The following is a 22,563-nucleotide window of genomic DNA, read 5'->3' on the forward strand; positions in this document are numbered from 1 at the left end:
AAGTTTATAGCATTAAATTCTTTTAACGTCTTTTAGTTAATTTGATAATTATGAGCAAGGCTCCTCAAGTACTTGATAGCACCCATGTTTTCAAACTTCAGAACAGTTTCATGTATTCTATCTGCATCTCTTTACTTTTTCAGTTTCTGTGGTGGTGCATGGCCAGCTAGTAATCTTTCATAATATGCATCTCAACTTTGCTGTACTTTATGCAGGCCATAAATTAATTTTCATGTGGTGGGATGTTGCATGCCAAGTTTGCATTTCAATCGAGAGTGGGCTGCCTCAGCATCATTGTTTGTGTGGTCTTCCCCGTTTAATGTTTTCTGATAGAGGTTCCAAATCTCAGGACGAAATAAAGGAGTTCATCTTCCATTTCCTCACCTGTTCTGACAACTAACATAAGTATCTTCAAACCAGTTTAGTAACTCATGAAGTTCTTGCAGCAGTTCAGTAGCTAGATCACCCACGTATTCAAAGGTACAAAGGCAGCGGCAATGATCATTTTAGCTTTTAACATGAAATCTTTATCATTGTTATACAAGCTACTGAGACCCAAACTAACTAGATGTTTTTGCATATTTTGAGTTCAATGAAAAAACATCCTTTTATTTGAACATCAAGGAATGTAATTCATAGCACTGTGCACAATTTGTTCAAAATCACAGACAATTGAACTGGATTTCAAGTTGGGTTCTATTTCTTTCAGTAACTTGAACATTCTTAAGTATGTGGTGCACTGCTCATTTGGCAAAAGAGCATAAACCATAGGAATAACTCCTCTGTGTTTTTTTTACCATTATTACATAAATCTGAGAAAAGAGGCTGGGAGCAATATTGAATGTACCATCAGCAAACCACATATGAGATGTCACTAAGTGTTGTAGCTTGCTCTGTCTTCCAAAGATTAATATCCAGTTGTGACCTGGTCCGCTATCACACAGTAAAAAATTCTCTTCCGCTCCTGGTTGAGGGACATATATCCTGTAGGATTCTGGCACAATCAGTTAATGTAAACCAGTTGGATTGATGGGAGCATTCAATACTGAATTACACTTTCTATGTATAATTTTCCTCAAAGTAGACATATTAGGAATGGCTGGTAGACTAACTTGGGATGTGTCTGCCAAACATTCATTAACAACTACAGTTTGTGACTCAAGAGTTTCCTGTGCTCTTTTTTTTTTTTTTTTTTTTCTCTCTCCACAAGTGCAACCTCTACTTGTGCAGCAGAAGCATCATGTGAACTCTTCCACTCCTGGTTGAAGGACATATATCCTGTAGGATTCTGGCACAATCAGTTAATGTAAACCAGTTGGATTGATGGGAACATTCAATACTGAATTACACTTTCTACGTATAATTTTCCTCAAAGTAGACATATTAGGAATGGCTGGTAGTTCAGCTCCATCACCACATTTCCAACTTTAGTATGAAGCTGTGGTTTGCATCTATTTTTTTGCTCACAGTGCCAAAATTTTACCTTGCTGTCAGGTTTGCTTATTTTGTCAAAGATGTAAAGGAATCTGTTATGAGCAAATTTTTGTTTACCTCATTTTGTTAATAATTCCTCATCCATTATATGGTTATAAGAATTGTTTTAGTTTAAAATAAATAAAAAGACCAACTGATTTAGTTAAAAATTTATAAAAAGATGGTGATTAATGAAACACTTATGATAGCGGACCCACACCAGCAGCCAACTCAACTGAAACCAACGACTAACTAGACTCTGACGTCCTTAGTTGGCAAGAACAAAAGCGCCATCTGTATATAGCCTGAACAAACTGCTAAACGAGGAAAGAGCTAGTTTTCCTGTTTCTAAATATGTGCATAGCATTTCTTAATTTATAACTGATATATTTTAATTTTGATATACTAGAGATGTCAGTAACTGATATATTGTAATTTTGATATACTAGAGATGTCGATACAGACAGCTTTACAAATAAAATGTCTGTCGCCAAATAGGTTTGTGCCAAATAAGCCAGCGCCAAATCAGCTGGCACCCAAATGGCAGTACCCAAATTGGTCGCACCAAACTGATTGTACTCAATCGTCCCATTCTGATACAAGGTGTGGCAAAATATCAGCTCCATTTGTTGTGTAGTGTAGTATATTCCTCTTTTTCATTCTTTCCTATAAAATTTCCATGTGTCCTTTTCTTGTGAGGTACATGGTGATCTCTTTTGACTTTTTCTGCCAACTTGTTCTTTTGGAGGGAGAGGTAAATGGAGAAAGAGACTTGTTCCGTATCCACCCTGTTCTTCCACACGTAGTTCACTAGTATAGTAGTAAATAGATAAACATAAGGCGTCTTCTTCAGTTCTTGGAGGAGCCTCAAATTTTAGCTCCTTGATTACTGCTTGACTACTGAAGAACGGAGCAGTGGAGTTACCTGGCATACTGCCCAGGGAAAAAGCATCGTACAGTCATTGGTGATGTGTCCCTCACAGAGACTGCAGCAACTTTAACCACTCGCTCCTTGAAGTGAATAGTTGGTCTTCCAGGCATTGTGATATTGTCAGTTGAATAGAAGTAATCATATAGGGCCAATTGCTTTTTTCTGATCAAAACAAAGACAGGCAGACACATTGGTTATTATTGTTTGATGGTTATTACATCTAAAGAAGAGCCTGGTTAATACATTCCAGATCAAAATGATACCTGATGTTGGCCAAAATGACTCATAAAACTTGCTGAATAGTACTGTACATACGGCAGCCATGAAATGAAATATCAGAGCCTCTCTTTGCTGATATTTTCACACTATTTGTGCATTTTGGGTGCATTCCATCTTTCAGGTATTCCTATTTATTATCCTAGACTGCAAGTATTATAACAAAATATTTTCCATTATTAGTGATTATGGAGCAAGGGAAAAAGTCTAGCAGCTGTCCAGGTCATAAGTCATTCACAGAGGTGAAAGTGGGATCCCTTGCCCCGCTCCTCAGATTCAGCCATGTTAACATGTTAACTGCTATATGTACAACCAGTGGTACATTTCAAACTTTTTAAAGTTGCCAAATGTACTTCCTTTCTTTTTTGACCAATAAATTAAACTAAATTATAGGTAAAAATGAAACACAAATCTTTTAATTAAATGGAAGTTTAATTATTAGTCTACTCAAAACTGTAATACTGAGGTATAATACTGAGGTCAGGGTGAGGTCAGGTTCGGGATGGAGTTGAGAGAGATAAGGCAGGATGAGAGAGGTGAGGTGAGGTGAGGCATGAGGGTGTAGGACAAGAGGAGGGAAGATGTGTCTGGAATGGGTGGAGGAGAGAGAGATGGGGAGATAGGTGTGAGTATGTTGGAAGGTCAGATCATGCTGAAATAGGAGAGGTGAGGTCGAGGTGAGTAGATGAGGGAGTGGAGAGGATGGTAGGGGCCGAGGTGAGAGGATTAGGTGAAGTAAATGTAGATGAGTTGTATAAATATTTTGTAGATAAAGTTCATACGGGTCAGTTAGAAAACATCCTGTATAGGGCAATAAGATCACAGGAAAATGACCCTAAATGGATGACTGCTAGGTTAAAACATTATATAGAGCGGAAGAGAAGTATAAATAAGAGATTAAGGGCAGGTGAAGTTTTAAGGCCACAATATAATGAGTTAGTCAGAACAGTCAGGAGGTTAACAAGGAAAGCTAAGGGCAATTATGAATTAAAGGTAGCCAGCCAGACAAAGACGGACCCCAAGGGATTTTATCAGGTATACAGGACAAAGAATAAGGATACTATAGGTCCATTAAAGGCAGCAGATGGGGAGCTGGTTAGTTCTGGGGAGGAGATTAGTAAAATTCTGAATGAGTATTTTTAACTGTCTTCACCCAGGAAAACATGCAGGATATGCCGAAGAGTGAATAGATGTTTAGAGCAGATGAGAATGAGAAGCTGACAGATATTTCCATAACTAAGGAGATAGTGGAACAGGAGATAGATAGGCTAAAAAAGTTCAAGACACCAGGATCAGATTAAATATATCCCAGAGTACTTAAGGAATGCAAAGAGGTTATTAGTGAGCTGTTAGTTTCTGTCTTTAGGAAATCACTGGATTCAGGTGAGGTACCAGTAATGTGGTAATGTAATACCCATCTTTAAGAAAGGAGATAAAACTATAGACTTGTCAGCTTAACTTCAGTTGTAGGTAAAATATTGGAGCCAATAATAGTGAGGAACATTAGGGAACATTTAGACAAACATAACTTGATAAATCAGTCACAGCATGGCTTCACGAAGGGGAAGTCTTGCCTGACAAACTTGTTAAGATTTTACAGTAAAGTGTATGAGGCAGTAGATAATGGTGATACTTATGATATCTTATATCTGGACTTTAGTAAAGCATCTGACAAGATACCCCATCAAAGGCTCCTGAGAAAGGTTAGGGCACACGGGATAGATGGGAATGTGTTAGGCTGGATAAGGTCATGGCTTAGTGACAGGCGACAAAGAGTTGTAATAAACAGCTCGAAATCCGATTGGGGTCATGTAATTAGTGAGGTGCCACAAGGATCAGTATTAGGGCCATTGTTATTTCTAATATATATCAATGACTTGGATAGTGGAATTAGTACTGATGTTACTAAATTTGCAGATGACACAAAGATAGGTAGATTAATTAGGTCAGAATCGGATGCCATCACCTTGCAGGCAGATTTAGATAGGATGAATGAATGGATGGACAGATGGCAAATGCAATTTAATATCAACAAATGCAAAGTACTTAGTGTAGGTAGAGGAAACCCACACAGTAGGTACACATTAAACAACGAAACTCTGGTAGGTACAGGGTACGAGAAAGATTTAGGAGTTATAGTTAGCTCTGAACTTCGTCAAGGAAAACAATGCATAGAGGCCAGAAACAGGGCAAATAGGGTACTAGGATTAATTTTTAGGAGTGTTAAAAGTAGAAGGCCGAAAGTAATATTAAAGTTAGACTTGGCACTGGTCAGACTTCATCTAGACTCCACTGTGCAGTTTTGGTCCCCACATTACAGGAAAGATATAGGTCTATTAGAATCAGTACAGAGGAGAATGACTAAAAGGATACAGGGGATGAGTATTCCTTACAAGGTGAGCTTGAAGCTGTTAAATTTACACTCTTTAGAGAGACATAGGTTAAGAGGAGACCTGATAGAAGTCTTTAAGTGGTATAAGGGTTATAACAAGGGTGATGTAAGCAAAATTCTTAGGATCAACAACCAGGATAGAACACAAAATAATGGGTTCAAGCTTGAAAAATTAAGGTTTAGGAAGGAGATAGGAAGAAATTAGTTCTCAAATAGAGTGGTAGATGAGTGGGACGGACTCAGTAATCATGTTGTTGGTGCTAGAACATTAGGGAGCTTTACAAGAAGATTAGATGGGTTTATGGATGGGGATGATAGGTGGAAATAAGTAGCTATATTTCATACAGGGACTGCCACGTGTAAGCCTGGTCGCTTTTTGCAGCTTCCCTTATTTCTTATGTTCTTATGTTCTTATGAAAGATTTTAATTCATAGGAAAAATGCACTTTTTACCTTAAAAAAAAATTAACAACTTTCCTTACATTGAGACAAGAAAACTCAGTATCCTTTGAATTTCAACTATATTTCTTTTTTATTCTGAAGCAAAAATAATAATCCTAAAAGAATGAAAAATATTTTTCTTCTTAAATCATAATAAGAAAAGAAAAATAGTCTCTCAGTCATTGTTTGACGTAGAAATGTAGTATCCTTGAAGATTGATCTATATATTCTTCTATTATGGAACAAAACAATAATTGCAAAAAAACATAACATTTTTATTTAATCTCATTATTGTTATTACTCATCATATCTTGTACAAAAGAGAACTTTTCCTTTAACTAATAAAAAGCCTGTGTCCTATTTATGGCCAGACAAATAAAGAGCTTTATCCCTGAACATTCATATAAACAGTGAACATGAGCCGCTGCTTCAAGAATTGACCGCTTGTTGCAGGAGGTCATTTTGTTTACATTAGTGTAACAACACATGCAGTTTGTTGTTCCATGGTTTTTGCCCTTTTTATGTGTTATGTTTGAATTATAATTTTCTATAACCATGCCATCCCATGGTAACCATGGTTGGTACCCAGGAGAGTAACAGCAGTGACAAGGAAGACGAGATGCTGGTGATATTGCCAAAACTACCGGAGGTGCATAGCTGTGTGAACAATGTGCTACTATTTGTGGAACATACCGAGAACAGAGATATCTGTGTTCATTATGTAAATATCAGAATTCTTTGAGAAACCATAATCAAAGAACAATTTCAAAGAGGCAAGCAATTAAAATTAAACAGCTTTTTGAAACCAGTATAGACTCCACAATAATAAAAGAAATAATAATAATAAAAGATAGATAATTAATCCACGATCATCTGATGCACCAGCGGTACCAGCCAGCTTTGCAGCTCCAATGATGTACTACTGGTTGTAGGCTGTGCTGGTGTTACAGATGTATCAGAAGTACATGAACAATGTGAGGTCGAGGCTGGTAATTCATTAGGTGACAGTGAGGGTGGATGGGCTGGTACCGCTGGTGTATCAGGTGATCACAGATTAATTATCTATCTTTTATTCCTCAATTATTTAAGATTAATGCTATCAAAACTCTCTTATATCATTGCTTCAGTTTATCCTCTAACTGGAAGTTAACTTTTTAAGGAGATTTTTCCATAATAATGGAAGCATTCTGGTGAGGCAGGTAAAGGTGTCTGAATGGCCTTCCTGTCTGTTAGGCATCATTAATGATATCATCTACAATTTTTTAGAAAGCAAATTTAATCAACCTTCCTCTAATGGCACAGACCACATCTAAGAAATACTTAAAAATTACCTTACTATGACCACCCTAGTTATACTATTGGAAAAAGACTCACTACCATACTTAAAACACAATTTTCTGACACCAAGTTCATCTTCATCTTTATCAGTACTTTTACTATTGCTTCTTTCTTTAAATTCAGTGACAGTATTGTATTGGACTCATCTCCAGCATCATTTATGAATTTACTTGTTCAAGTTGTAAGGCTTGATATATTGGAGAAAACCAAGAGGAATCTAACATATAGAATCAGTAAAAGTAAAGGTAATTTGATACATACACAGAGACAGTTAGCTCATCCCCCATTTCCAACAATAGAAATGCATTCACACACACACACGATCATCCATTTGCAGAGAAGGATTTCAGTATATATATATATATATATATATATATATATATATATATATATATATATATATATATATATATATATATATATATATATATATATATATATATATATATATATATATATATATATATTATATTTTCAATGTTCTCCACACTCTTAGTCAGTCTTCCTCACTCAACACACACACGCACACACACACACACACACACACACACACACACACACACACACACACACACACACACACACACACACACACACACACACACACACACACACACACACAGATCCACAATCTTCACATTTCTTTGACACAGAGGTGGAGGTGGAGCTTTTAGGCATCTTCAGTTCTTCACAAGCCTCGAAAACAGACATTTTTTGATGCATTCCTTTTACACAGGTCTCCTGGGAGCCTTGGAGCCTTACAACTACCCGGACTGCAAGCTTTCAAGGCTCCCAGGGTTCCTTCTCAGAGAAACAGTCAGGCAGCGGGGCAGAGCAAAAGACACAGCCACTCATGGCCAGCATTGCAAACATGTTGGGTGAAAACAAGCCAATGTGCATGTATTGTTTTCAATAAAATCTCAAGCATACAGAATTATCTACATACAAGTCATTCACAGGTGAAAACCATTATTAAAACTGTGTAGCGTGAATTGTTTCAAGTTAAGTAAATAGTAACATTTGGTTACAATGAGGATAGAACAGTCAAGCCTTCCAGTGGTGTGCAGCATTCTTGTGAGGCAGGTAAAGGTGTCTGAATTGCCTTCTTGTCTTGGGCCACAACTTCCAACACATTATTGTTTTCTGGTAAAATGCCATAATACAGTGTGACGTCATGACTGATACAATCAGTTCACACTAAAATACTCTGCAGAGTGGCTTGTATTTGAACAGGTGATGAAATGGGACAGGTCTGAAGAAGCGATACATGGAATAGAATGTGGAGCAGGGCAAGGGACCTCACTGTAGCCTCAGTGAATGACCTGTTACCTGGACAGTTGCTAGATGTGCTCGCTGCATCACAGTTTCCCCTTGCTTCATAATCACTAATAATAGAACATATTTCATTATATTATAATATATGCAGTCTGTCTAGACAGACTAGAATAATAAATACATTTACCTAAGAGAAGAACACACCCAAAACACAGAAATAGTGTGAAAATACCAACAAAGAGACACTATGACATTTCATTTCATAACTGTTGTATGTACAGTACCATTCAGCAAGTTTTACTAGTTATATTTGGCCAACATAAAGCATCATTTTGACCCAGAATGTCTTAACCAGGCTACAGCATATTACTATATGCTTGTTCTTCAAATATAACAACCATTAAACAAGAATAACCAATGTGTCTGCCTGTCTCTTTCATCAGATCAGAATGCAGGGAAGCTACAGAACACCTAACTTCTGATCTCTCTAAAATTTCTGATTAGGGCAGAACAAACTTAATATTGTTCAATGCATCAAAAACTCAATTCCTCCATCTATCAACTCAACACAACCCTCCAAACAACTATCCCCTCTTCTTCAATGACAATCAACTGTCTACACTGAACATCCTCAGTCTGTCCTTTACTGGAAACTTCACATATCTCTAGCTAAAATAGCTTCTATGAAGTTAGGCATTCTGAGATGTCTCCACCAGTTTTTCTCACCCCTCCAGCTGCTAACTGTGTACAAGGGCCTTATCTATCCATGTATGGAGCATGCTTCACATGTCTGAGGGTTCTATTCATACTGCTTTTCTAGACAGGGTGGAATCAAAAGCTTTTCGTCAATCAACTCTTCTCCTCTAACTGACTTTCTCCATCCTCTTTCTCATTGCCACAGTGTTGCATCTCTAGCTATTTTCATGTTAACTGCTCTTCTGATCTTGCTAACTGCATGCCTCCCCCTCCTCTTCTTTTTCTCACCCCTATTCTATCCATCTCTCTAATGCAAGAGTTAACCAGTATTCTCAGTCATTCATTCCTTTCTCTGGTAAACTCTGGAACTCCCTTCCTGCTTCTGTATTTCCACCTTCCTATGACTTGAACTCCTTCAAGAGGGAAGTTTTATGACACTTATCCTTCAGTTTTTTTTTTTTTTTTTTTTTTTTTTTTGGGGGGGGGAAGATGTTGTTGCCCTTGGCCAGTGTCCCTTGTACAAAAAAAAAAAAAAATCCTTGAGCAGCACGCCAGGCAACTCCACTGGTCTGTTCTTCAGTGGTCAAGTGTGCAGAGCTCTGAGGAGGTAGATTTCAAGGATCTTTGGAGAACTGAAGAAGATACCTTTTATTATCTGAAGATACAGTTGCAGATATTGATGTAGATTTTTTATATTAAAACACAGATGTGAATAGTAATGTGGATAGTGTTTTTCAATGCTCCACAGATGCAGAAATGGAGGAAGATATCCAATACATCACTGACATATACCAGTATATATATATATATATATATATATATATATATATATATATATATATATATATATATATATATATATATATATATATATATATATATATACTCGTATATATATATATGAGAGAGAGAGAGAGAGAGAGAGAGAGAGAGAGAGAGAGAGAGAGAGAGAGAGAGAGAGGGAGAACTCAATGTTTTTAGTGTATGTAATTACATCATTTCATAATTTCAGGGGCAAATAGCTGTGTCTGGCAGTCTCTCAGTGTTGCTGGACTCCATGCTGTGTGTTTTGGGGCCATTGACCTGCTTAGCTGATCATGTCACTCACCTAAAAGGATCAGTCAGCCAATCAACACTGACCCAGACACTCGATAATATTGCATATATTATGCCTGGGATCGTGTAAGAATAAAAGATAAGCAGCAAACATGCATAGGCACAGGTAGAATGGTAATTATATTTTGAATAAAGAAGTTAGATAATAAGCAGTGATATTATTGAGCTGATGATAATTATTGTAATATAATGAGATTACGGTTTAGGACAGTAGAGTGTAATACCTTGAAAATTAATATTTAAAGCTTTTATGAATTGCAACAGAGGTTTTCTGATTTTTTGCTAGAGTTTCTTCCAACTAATAATTTATTCTCACTATCAAGCATATTATGTCTTGAATCCAAATTATGTCCAATTAAATTTTATTTATTTATTTTTATTTACTTTTTATCTATTAAAATTTCATTATACATGTTACTTGCAAACATTGCATATATATATATATATATATATATATATATATATATATATATATATATATATATATATATATATATATATATATATATATATATATATATATATATATATATATATGTGTGTGTGTGTGTGTTTTTCAGCTTTTTCTCAAAGTTCCAAAATATGTTTATGAAGTTTTATCTAAAATTCTGCATGTATGTAACCTTTTCTCTAAACAAAGAATTGTCAACTATTTTCAGTTGTTTGAGGCCAACTGAGGTGCTCCTTGCAGAAATAATCTGGACAACAACTCACAAAAAAAAAAAAAAAGAAAACAGAGGTTGAAGTTTGAATAGATTTACAGCCTCAAACAATGCAGGAGAAGGTCACTAATTCTGCTGCAACCACACCACACTCCTGATAATGGGCATCGGTTATATTTGGACTTGACCCCAGCCCCTCTCTGTAGGTCACTACACATACCAGAAAACAGTTGCCTCTATATTTGGGTCAACTTCCCGAAGGTTGCACATTATAACTTAGTACAGGGCAAAAACATGTAAGTCCAGGCTACTCATAAGGCTGAAAGCCTCGACTGCAGAGGAAATATGTAAACTCCAAAACTTATCCCAACAGCTGGCACCGCACAATGAGGCTTAATATTCTGGGGAAAAAAAACCACCTTCAAATCAAACAACAGTCCACCCACTGTCCTCCAGAATATTACAACACTCAGATCCAGGCTTAATTCATTTCAAATTTCTCGGAAAACAGACCTCATCACCTATAAAATTGGGCCCAGAGAGAAAAGAGATGCTTAACACAAACAATGATAAATCCTTTGGCCACAAAAAACAGATGAGACAGCTCACAAGGCCAGTCACTTTTAAAAAGAGTTACATTAGACAAGAGTCAACTTGATTCAACCTCAAAAACCACTTAAAACTAACAAAAGACAGGACTGATGAAAAGAAAAATGAGTGATGGTCATCTCTATAAAATTCAGAGACTTGAGAGTGGTATTTTAGGCCTCCATGGATGGCTTGATCAAAAGTATTACTTTAAGGTATATAGCTAATACCTAGCACCCTAACTCAAAGTTCTATATGACTTATAACAGTAAGCTATCTCAAATTACCAAGCACACACCCACCTCTCTCTCAGAGTCAGACCACCAACTGACTATTAGTCTCCTCTCCTGACACCAGGAACTGGATATGAAACACATTCCCACAGTCTGGGCCAAGTCACAAGGGTAGGGAGATGGTGGATAACACCAAGCATGTCCCGCTTCCCTTAAAACATTTTAATCTTCAATAATTTACTGTAAATATATTTTAGGGGCTGGCTGGAATTACATTCTTTCACACTGGATTATGACTCTCACTCTCCTATGGGTACAAGTCCCAAATTGCTACTACAATGGGAAAAGTAGGAAATTATAAGATCAACTTTGGGTAGCCTTGGCGAGAAGTTACAATAAACTATGAACAGGCCATAGCCATCCCCACCCTCCCATACATACACACAACTCACAACCCTGTCATAAGTACTCACAAACATTAACAGGCCTCATTTAGATATAACTACAACTCTCAGCATAAAGAACTCACTCCTGATATGAATAACTCAATAACACTCCTCACTCCTTATAACAATAGCTTACCAGTTGGGTGTTACCTTGTAGTTACATTTTAGATCACTGAAGTACTGAGTGGAGTCTTGTCACTAGTTGCTACAGTGACTGCTATTTCTTAACCTGAAAGTGAAAATACCAGCACCTGAAGGTGATGTAAATGATGAGCTAATACCTCTCAGTCTTTGCCATTTTAGTGTGCATGAAAGAGAGAGAGAGAGAGAGAGAGAGTAACAAGAAACTCTTGATTCATTGAAATGAAAGATGATGTGCTCCCTATTTTTGGCTCCATCCCTTCCTTTGCAAGTGAATTACTGTCTCATGGACTTGCTCTGAAGCATTTGTTTTCCCCCCCCTACATTTTTCAGCTTAATAGGCATTTCTGTAAAGCCTTTATTCTAAGTACTTAATGCATAGAAAATATACATACTAATGCCACAGAAACTATACATGCTAACACCACTGTTGCAAGTGTTAACTCAGTTGTGATATAGTTGTCCATTAGATAAGTTTTGCAAGGAGCACCTCATTTAAGGAAAATGATAAACACAAAAGAGAGATAATTTGTTTAATGCTTTTCCAAGGATATTTAGAGGTTTAAAGATAAGAAGAGAAGTGGTTGACTTATCTCTTTCACATCATGTACAACTAAATCAATCATGATTCAGCTTCTTTTGAAAAATGGCACTTTAAATTTCTTTATCTTGTATGTATCTTACATTTAGAGAATACATAAAATGTAATATATATTTCTTATTATTAAACATTAACTATTAGAATAGTTTGTTTTCATAAATAATGTAATAAAGATATCCATACATACATATATCAAGGCTGGCTCCCACACAAAAGGGATAACCAAAACATGGATGGCACATAACTTTCATATTCACACCACTCTTTTAGCCCCTTGGTTCCTGACGAAGAAGAGAAAGTACTTGTGCCCTCACTTTATGGGGATCAGTCATGCAGTTTGGACAGTTTTATCTGGAACAAGGCTCCTTCTTAACAAGTAGTCTCTCCTACCTCACCCATATGAGATCATTGATGTGTGGCACCTCCCTCAGAGGTTGTAGGGCCACATCATTCCTCACACATTCATAACTTCTGTTCATTCACTTCTGTTGCACACAATCATTCTGCTATGCTCCAGTGTCAGTCCTCTTCCCTTTAAGGCCTCCTTCACACTATCTATTCAACCCTTACATGGTCTATATTGCAAGTTCACTTCTCTCACACTTGATCTTACTATCTTCTTCACCAGCCTATCATCTTCCATTCTCTCAACACCTCCATACCATCTCAGCACACATTGCTCTGTTTGTCCTACCAAGTCTCTCTTAACCTCCATTCTCCTTCTCACTTCCTCATTTCTGATTCTGTCCATCCAAGTTACTCCACACACTCCTTAGACATTTTGTCTCCATTACATTCAATCTCTTGTCTGCTACTTCCATACTCAAAGTCTCAGCACCATACAGTGCAGTAGGCACTACTATCCCTTCATGCAATATTATTTTTACATTCATTCCAAGTGCCTTACTCTCAAACAGTTTATTCATACCTCCCAATACTATTCTTGCTTCCTCTACCCTAGTTTTATCCTGTGTCTCTACTCCTCCATCCATTGCTACTGTAGATCCAAGATATTTGAAACAGTCTACCTGCTCACCAGGTGCACCTTATTACCTTACTCTTTTCTTCCTTGACATTTAGTTTTTCTTCTCCTACATATCCATTCAAATTCCCCTACCAGCCTAGTTAACTTCTCTACATTTGCCACCAATGCTGTGTCATCTGCAAACAGCAATTTTGACACACTCCATTCTTCACCTCATCTGTTACCAGACCGAATCATCTGTCCATCATTCCAGCATTAACTTCCCTCACCATACCATCCATATACTAGGTGTTAAACAGCCATGGTGATATTACACATCCTGGACATAACCCCACCTTGACCAGAAACCATTCCCTTTCCTACCCTTATACATGCTGTTCTCATAAAAAAAACTTTTCACTACTTTTAAAAACCTACCACTTACACAATACAGCTTAAAGATATCCCACATTCCTGGGCCCATATTGATAAACACTTTGAAAGCTAAAAGTTACTCTCAAAGTAAAGATTACTTTAAAAGTTGCTCCTAACTGCTAAAAGGACTCTCAAAGTTGCGAGTTTGCTCCTAAAATTGCTCTCAAAGTACCTCAGAGGGATTTTTACAGAGTCAGGAATGAAGTTTGTTTTGTCAACAAAGGCAAAATGGTAGGAATGGCGGTGGAAGGACGCCAGGTGAGGAGAAATTTTTGTGTTCACTGTGATGTGTTCAGGGAATACAGTGACTCAGAGCAAATGAAAAGATTCACACTTGACTGTGAGGGTATATGTGGTAAATTTGGTGAGAGAAGCACTGGAAAGCCCAAAGCAGAGAAATATGCCCTTGACCCCAGAGATGAAAGTGCTAATAACTCTAGCCACCAGAAAAATGCAACTGTGTGATAGTGATGATCTTGGTCCCTCCCAGCCTTCAGTGAGCAATGGCATAACACAGACTCTGGATGCTCTCACCACTCCACACATTGTGAAACAGTTCATAAATTTCCCCCAGTTCACCAAGAATTGTGACAAAATAGAAACTGAATTCAGAGGAATTGCTGGTTTCCTGGGGATTGCTGGAGTGGTGGATGGAACCCACATTAATATTATTGCCCCAAAGGAGCATGAAGCAGAGTTTGTTTACCATAAGAACTTTACTGTTAACATTTAGCCATTAACATCCAGTTAGTATCTGATGCCAAATACAGAATACTGGATGCCATCACCAAGTGGCTGGGTTCAGTTCATGATGTCCGCATTTGGAATGAATGTGGACTGAAGGGACTATTTGAGGGGGACCACATGCCAGCTGGTTACCATCTACTGGGTAACAGTGGATACCCCTGCAAGCTCTACCTACTGACTCCTTACCTTCATCTTCAGCCTGGCTCACAAATGCACTGTAATAGGTACAGTACTAAATCCCTAGTTACCATAGTTTTTTTTTTTTTTTTTTTTTTTTTTTTGCAGATGCTTACTCATTCGTAATATTTTCACTTGCAAATTTACATCAACACTGGGATTATGAATGAAGTTTTTATAGCTTCAAAACTAATGCTGGGCTAGTCTCACCAAGAACCTCTGAAATTTTGGTTTTATTGCTGCTTCAACCAGTACACCATACGTAACTATAGCCCTTCACAGGGTCTATATCTCACCATTTAGAGCATTTCTAGTTCCATTTTACCCTGTAGGAAATTCATAATAGGTTTACTTTATGGGGTTGTCCAGAGGGGGCATATTCCCAAAGTTAGGAGATTACAAAATGTTACATTAGGTTAGTTTACCTTTTGGGGCTGTCCGAAATTTCATTTATATTTACCCTAACCTTAGCATGGTTTGACTCATCAAGGCTAACTGAACCTTGATAATAATGTCCTCTACTTTCGCTATTCATGATACACTGTGAACATGAGTATACAACATGTGTGCTTTACCACTTTTTTCAGTTTACTTAGAAATTTTTTGTTTGTTATTGTACTTTTAACATCACCTTTGTTTGTAAAATGAAATAAAGTTAACCAACTATACCATAAATAACATAAGAAAACCTGTTATATATTTATTTTCACCTCTGACGTTAGGCATTATACATGTGTTTCTGTCATTAACATCATTCAAGTAATTTAAATTTCAGTGCTGAACAAGTAATACATAATTATAAGAATATAACCTAATCCAACCATTTAAATCCAAGCAGTATTTGTCATCCTGCCTGACCAACATTCAGGAGTTAACAAACTGTATAAATTATATTAACATATCCCCAGCATTGTATGTTGTAGATGTATGTAGTATAGAATGAAAATCAACTGCTACCAGAATGACATGCATTTAATTTCTGTGAGTGATTCTAGAATATGCACCTATAAATACATGTAAAAGAAACCCACAGAGGAACCAGTAGCTCTTCAATGTTTAGAGATCACTATGCTCTAGTATATCCAACCTTAGCTGATATTTTAATATGCAGTATTACAATAGCGTAGCATTCATGAATGTGCTGTGCTATCTTTCAGGGCATATAAGAGAACCCAAAGTGTCATCTAAAAGGGAATTGGTCGACTGAAGCATAGGTTTCATGGAGAAGGGCGTGTAACACCTACTACGACATGAAGGACTGTCATTTCCTGTGCCATGTTGCACAACATTTGCAAGCCACAAAATATTAACTTTCATCCTGAAGACGATGGGGATGGTGGTGGTAATGAAAGTGATAATGTTCATATGGATAGCCGGGCACCACAAACCAAAAATCACTTCGGCAAACCACAGATCCACAAACCCACAACCTACCTTCCACAGCCACAAATCTGCAAACCTCTAGACATTTACATTTCCACAACCACAAATCTGCAAACCATTCCTTAATATCTTTTTCTTTTTATGACAAAAGCATTAAAACACAGTTAAAACAACTTAAAAGGGTAGGTCAGTCAATTATTATACAGATAAATAAATAAATGTGTTGATTAACTTTATTTTAATGTTATCATTATCATTATTATTTTTAATGTTATTTTAATGTTATGTTGCCTAGGTTATGGCCTGCCTGGGCTACCCACCTATGCGGTGGAAATAGCTAAGGTATACATGTAAATAGATAGATGTTAATTTTCTAACGTTATTATCACAGGGGAGTTGGGGATTTGAACCAGGGCCCACTTAACACCTGGTGGGCCCAGATTCAAATCCCCACTGCACTGTGTTGAAACTTGCTTAATTTAGTCCTTCAATAACAATGGAGATAATTCTGTCTTGAGCAGGACCATATTGCCCTTCATGAAGGTCAAATGCTCAAAGTTTTCAGAGATCAGGCTGGCCCTTTTTGGCTTCATTATGTCTGACCCTTTGGATAATAGTCTTTCCATGGCTGCAGAAGTAGGGATAGCTGTGTTATACTTAAGGAAGACATCAACCCAGGCTGCACGCTGAAGTGTGGGAAACATGCTCTGGTCCAAGCTGTAGCTGGTGCTTTTTTTAGACCACCAAGGCTTGAATTCCCTGCTCATCTTGTTGGAGAGGTGGCTGCTGACTTCCATTGGCATGTTCACTCCCAATTCCTTGAAGAAGTGATCCTCCCCATTCTTGTCTGCACTGCTGGCACTGGCTTCTGCTGTATCGATGGCAACAGCATGCTCCTATATTTCTTTCAACAACCCTGACCTCACTGTATCAACCTCATTAGGGTTAAGAAGGTGGACCACAGGCAGCTTGAAGCAGGGATGGATTGCATTCACCATGAGGAGGTCCATCTCACTGAAGAGGGCAGAGAACCTAGCTTTGAAACCCTTTGATCTCTTCTCTTCTCTTTTTTTTTTTTTTATGTAGGAAGGACACTGGCCAAGGGCAACAAAAATCCAATAAAAAAAAATGCCCACTGAAATGCCAGTCCCATAAAAGGGTCAAAGCAGTAGTCAAAAATTGATGAATAAGTGTCTTGAAACCTCCCTCTTGAAGGAATTCAAGTCATACGAAGGTGGAAATACAGAAGCAGGCAGGGAGTTCCAGAGTTTACCAGAGAAAGGGATGAATGATTGAGAATACTGGTTAACTCTTGCGTTAGAGAGGTGGACAGAATAGGGGTAAGAGAAAGAAGAAACTCTTGTGCAGCGAGCCCACGGGAGGAGGGGAGGCATGCAGTTAGCAAGATCAGAAGAGCAGTTAGCATGAAAATAGCAGTAGAAGACAGGTAGAGATGCAACATTGTGGCAGTGAGAGAGAGGCTGAAGAGAGTCAGTCAGAGGAGAGGAGTTGATGAGACGAAAAGCTTTTGATTCCACCCTGTCTAGAAGAGCAGTATGAGTAGAGTCCCCCTAGACATGTGAAGCATATTCCATACATGGACGGATAAGGCCCTTGTACAGAGTTAGCAGCTGGGGGGATGAGAAAAACTGGCGGAGACGTCTCAGAACGCCTAATTTCATAGAAGCTGTTTTAGCTAGACATGAGATGTGAAGTTTCCAGTTCAGATTATAAGTAAAGGACAGACTGAGGATGTTCAGTGTAGAAGAGAGGGATGGTTGAGTGTCATTGAAGAAGTTGTCTGGAAGGCTGTGTCGAGTTGATAGATGGAGGAACTGAGTTTTTGAGGCATTGAACAATACCAAGTTTGCTCTGCCCCAATCAGAAATTTTAGAAAGATCAGAAGTCAAGCATTCTGTGGCTTCCCTGCATGAAATGTTTACCTCCTGAAGGGTTGGACGTCTATGAAAAGACGTGGAAAAGTGCAGGGTGGTATCATCAGCATAGGAGTGGATAGGACAAGAAGTTTGGTTTAGAAGATCATCAATGAATAATAAGAAGAGAGTGGGTGACAGGACAGAACCCTGAGGAACACCACTATTAATAGATTGTCAAGGAGGTAATCCAACAACAGCTGGGCATACTTCAAATTATTGGTCCTCATGGAGTCCAGCTTATTCCTGAGGATATAGAGGGTGGGAAGTAGGACCCCCATGTAGGCCATGTAGGCTGGGCAGCTGCAGCAGCACTGCAGAGTTGCCAACAAAAAATTTCACAAGGCACTAACATAAGGAAAAAAAGAAGATAAATTATATGTGAACATTTTGAAGTATGACACTAAATGGGACAAAAAAGGGCGCTAGTTATGGAATAAGAAACGTAAATGTTTGGCGCTAGATTATTATGAAAATCACTAGATTTAGCACCAAAAGCGCTAAGTTGGCAACACTAGGCCTGAACTAAAGGCTTCTAGTTGCCAACTTGACAGTTCTGATATGGCAAGTTTTGGTTACCCAAAACAAGTCTGTGCATGCTTTACCACATGGTTTGCGGGGATGTTTGTGTATGTGAAAGTACAGTAAAATCCCTCTCATCCAGCATTCGATTTTACTTTGGCAAATCACTTGTCTGCTAGATGGTGCCATTCACATGAGATACACTACACTTCGCCACACAGTCCGTTACTGCGCAGACACCACACAAGTCGGACGTCAGTCTCGCCTCCTGTTAAGTTGTTACGACTTCTGTTATCGGTGAGTGATAGGAATATTAAAGTTTTCTTGTTTGAATTGTGTATTATGATTTCCATTACCTGTTATAAGGGTGGAATATTGTCTTTAATTATCCGTTACCTGATTATAGGGCGAAGTATTGCCTATGGATATCCGTTACCTGATAAGGGCGGAGTGTTGCCTATTTGAATCCGTTACCTGAATTAAGGGCGGATTGTGGACTATAAATATCCGTTACCTTGTATAAGGGCGGATTATTGGTTATATGATATCCGTTACTTGATATAAGGCGGATTATTGGCAAATATGACCATATTTGGGCACTCTCGTGAGCCGACATAGGTGTGAGATGGTTCCATCTTGTTACCCATTATTGGGGCAAGAGGAATATTGCCTTATTTACAAGCCCGGGGGCAATTGACTTCCCAAATTACTAAAGGGAAAAAATTTTATTTGGGCACTCTCGTGAGCCGACATAGGTGCGAGATGGTTCCATCTTGTTACCCATTATTGGGGCAAGAGGAATATTGCCTTATTTACAAGCCTGGGGGCATTTGACTTCCCGGATTATTATAAGGAAGGAGTTTTTGATTTAAAGTTACCTTGTGTGTGAGGTTAAGGCACCCGTGGGGTTATAAAAGGAACTGCTGTTAAAACGGGTGGCATCTTGTTAACATTAGCTGCCATGTCTAGGACGCCTTCTGATGCTTGCCCCAGTCCTGAGAGATTCAGAACTACCAGCATGCCACGCACCTCAGCTAAGGTAAAGGGACTACACAAGGGGAGTAAACATGAAGAAAGATCCAGATCTAAGAGCCGTTCTACTCGTCATGAGAGGTTAAGTTACTCTCGGTCACCTTCTCCTTCTCCAAAATACGATGGTGAAGACAGCAATGCGCCTTCTTTGGGCATGATTATGGATGCTTTGACTGAGTTGAGGAAAGACATGGACAAGCTTAAGAAGGAAAATGGGGCTGTGAAGTCAAAAGCAGTTCATAACAATGCTCCCCTGTAGGTGTCAAATAGTACTTTGATGCCTGATTCTCAGGAATCACAGGCAGGATTTTCTGGATTTAGAACTCCACTGAGGGAGGACAGTGATGAGGAAGAGGAAATCCAGAGGGATGTTCCTCATGATAGTATATTGTTACAAGGTGCTAAGAATTATGGACCCATGGAAACTGTCTCAAAAGAACTTGACAAGGAAATTGCTGCAATGGTGAACCACCTGTTTATTAATGGCATGAGGCAGGAAGATTACAAAGCCATTGTAGAGGATGAGGTGACATTTAGACCAAATAACTGCCATGCATTAACTCAAATGGATTGCAACCCACAGGTCCTGGATGCACTGCCTGCAGAGGCAAAGAAGGCAGACTTCCGCTTAAGGGAAGTGGGAAAAAAGATATTACCAAGGCAGCTACTATTGCTGTAAAATCGCTTACTGTGCTAGACAAGGTGGCACGTGATGAAGAGCACCAAATTATTGCAAATGAGGTGGCCATGCTCAATGGTGCATTAGCATTATTGGGTAATGCCCACTACAGAAATAACTTGAACAGGCGACATATCATAAAGAGGGACATTAATCCCAAATATTCTCATTTGTGTGCTGACAAGGCTCCCATGACGGGTCTATTGTTTGGGGATGACCTGTCACAAGCCAACAGAAATATTGAGGAGGCAGAAAGGCTGAAAACCAAATTCACTTTTAAGAAGCCTACATCTTGGACTGCAAGCAGTGGCAGATTTGGTGGAGGTAAACAATGTAACTTTTTTGCCAAGGCCTCCTCCTGTGGATTCCCATCCAGATATGAGCCATATGGTTTTAGCAGGATGCCCTCCAGTGGTGAACACAGGCGCTCCTACCCTGCTCAAGCTTGGACAACAAAAAACGTGAGAGGCCAGGGTCAACTTATCCCCCGGCATTAACCCAGGTGAAAGAACAATTTGAGGCTGGGCAACTTCACAAGTTTATCAATAAATGACGTGTGATTACAAGTGACCTGTTCATTTTTGGATATGGTGGAACATTGTCATCTGAATATAGATGAAGCTAATATCGGATATTTATTTAGAGAGGATATACAGTATGTCTTTAGTGAGGAATAAGACGGGGGATTATAGGATGGTGTTAAATCTTGAAAACTGAACAGGCATGTAGAATATACTCATTTTAAAATGGAAAATTTTGAACAAGTATTACAGTTGCTTAGTCAAGGAGATTATATGGCTTCTATAGACCTTAAGAAAGCCTATTATTCAGTAAAAATTGCAGAGGAACAATAAAAATATCTGTGTTTTAGATGGTTGGATAAGATTTACCAGTTCACATGTCTACCTAACGGGTTTTCGGATGGTCCTCGTCTATTTACAAAACTTCTGAAGCCAGTTTTCTCTACACTTAGGCATAAAAGCCACAACATCACTAGTTATATTGATGATTCGCTTCTGTATAGTAGCTCTTTGCCGAGAACATTCAGTTGTTGCAGAGTGTAGGTTTCTGCATAAATGTGGAGAAATCTGTTTTAAGTCCCACTACGCGTATTGAGTATTTAGGTAACGTGATAGATTTGGTGGCCATGACAGTTACCTTGCCGGCGCGTAGGAGGGATGAGATTATACAGCATTGCTCTCTTTTAGTCAATAGACAAAGAGAAAATTAGAATTGTGGCAAGAGTGATTGGCCTGCTGGTGGCAGCAATCCCAGCTGTAGAGATGGGGAAGATGCACTATAGGAGGATGGAAAGAGCAAAGGTCAAGGCTTTGGAAGAAGCATGTGGAGACTTTAATAGATGGATGAACATTACAGAGGAGATTAGAACAGATTTAAACTGGTGGATTAAGGAATTGGAGAATCAAAACAGGAAAATATTCAGAAATGCACCAGATACTGAGTTGTTCACAGATGCTTAAAATCTAGGATGGGCAGGTTGCCAAAATAGCATCACTACCAATGGCAGATGGTCCCCTGAAGAGGTGCGTTCGCACATTAATGCGTGAATTATTGGCTATGTTATTCTCATTGAGATCTTTTACACATCTCCTTAGAGGTTTACACGTCAGGGTGTTATGTGATAACACCACAGCGATTAATTAAGTGAATGAGATGGGAGGTGTTAAGTCAATAGTTTGTGATGACATTAGTAGGAACATCTAGGAATGGTGTCTTAGTAATGGGGTATGGCTGACAGCTTCCCACATACCAGGCAAATGTAACGTCATGGCCGACGAAGCATCACGTTACTTTAATGACGGACATGAGTGGCAGCTGAATGAGATGATATTTAAGGAATTGTGTTCTATATTTGGGAATCCTTGTATAGACCTATTCACTTCACGTTTGAACAAACAAATGACTCCATTCTGTGCATGGACACCAGATCCAGAGGCTGCATATATTGATGCAGTTACAATTCCGTGGGCTAAATTTAAATTGGTTTACCTCTTTCCTCCCTTCTCTCTGATCTCTAGATGTCTGCTGAAGTTAAGGGAGGAAAGGACCAGAGGATGGATC

General features: G+C 38.5%; 1 long non-coding RNA gene across 1 annotated transcript; it reads right to left on the reverse strand.

Annotated features, from left to right (window-relative positions):
- Window positions 1–16,533: 16,533 nt before the first annotated feature.
- On the reverse strand, window positions 16,534–20,088 carry LOC135090834 (uncharacterized). The gene is made up of 2 exons (XR_010262137.1): window positions 18,459–20,088; window positions 16,534–17,328 (listed from the first exon to the last, which is right to left on the reverse strand). It is a non-coding gene; the product is annotated as an uncharacterized LOC135090834 (long non-coding RNA).
- Window positions 20,089–22,563: the final 2,475 nt, after the last annotated feature.

The sequence above is a fragment of the Scylla paramamosain genome, chromosome 36, assembly GCF_035594125.1.
Source record: "Scylla paramamosain isolate STU-SP2022 chromosome 36, ASM3559412v1, whole genome shotgun sequence".
Taxonomy (NCBI): domain Eukaryota; kingdom Metazoa; phylum Arthropoda; class Malacostraca; order Decapoda; family Portunidae; genus Scylla; species Scylla paramamosain.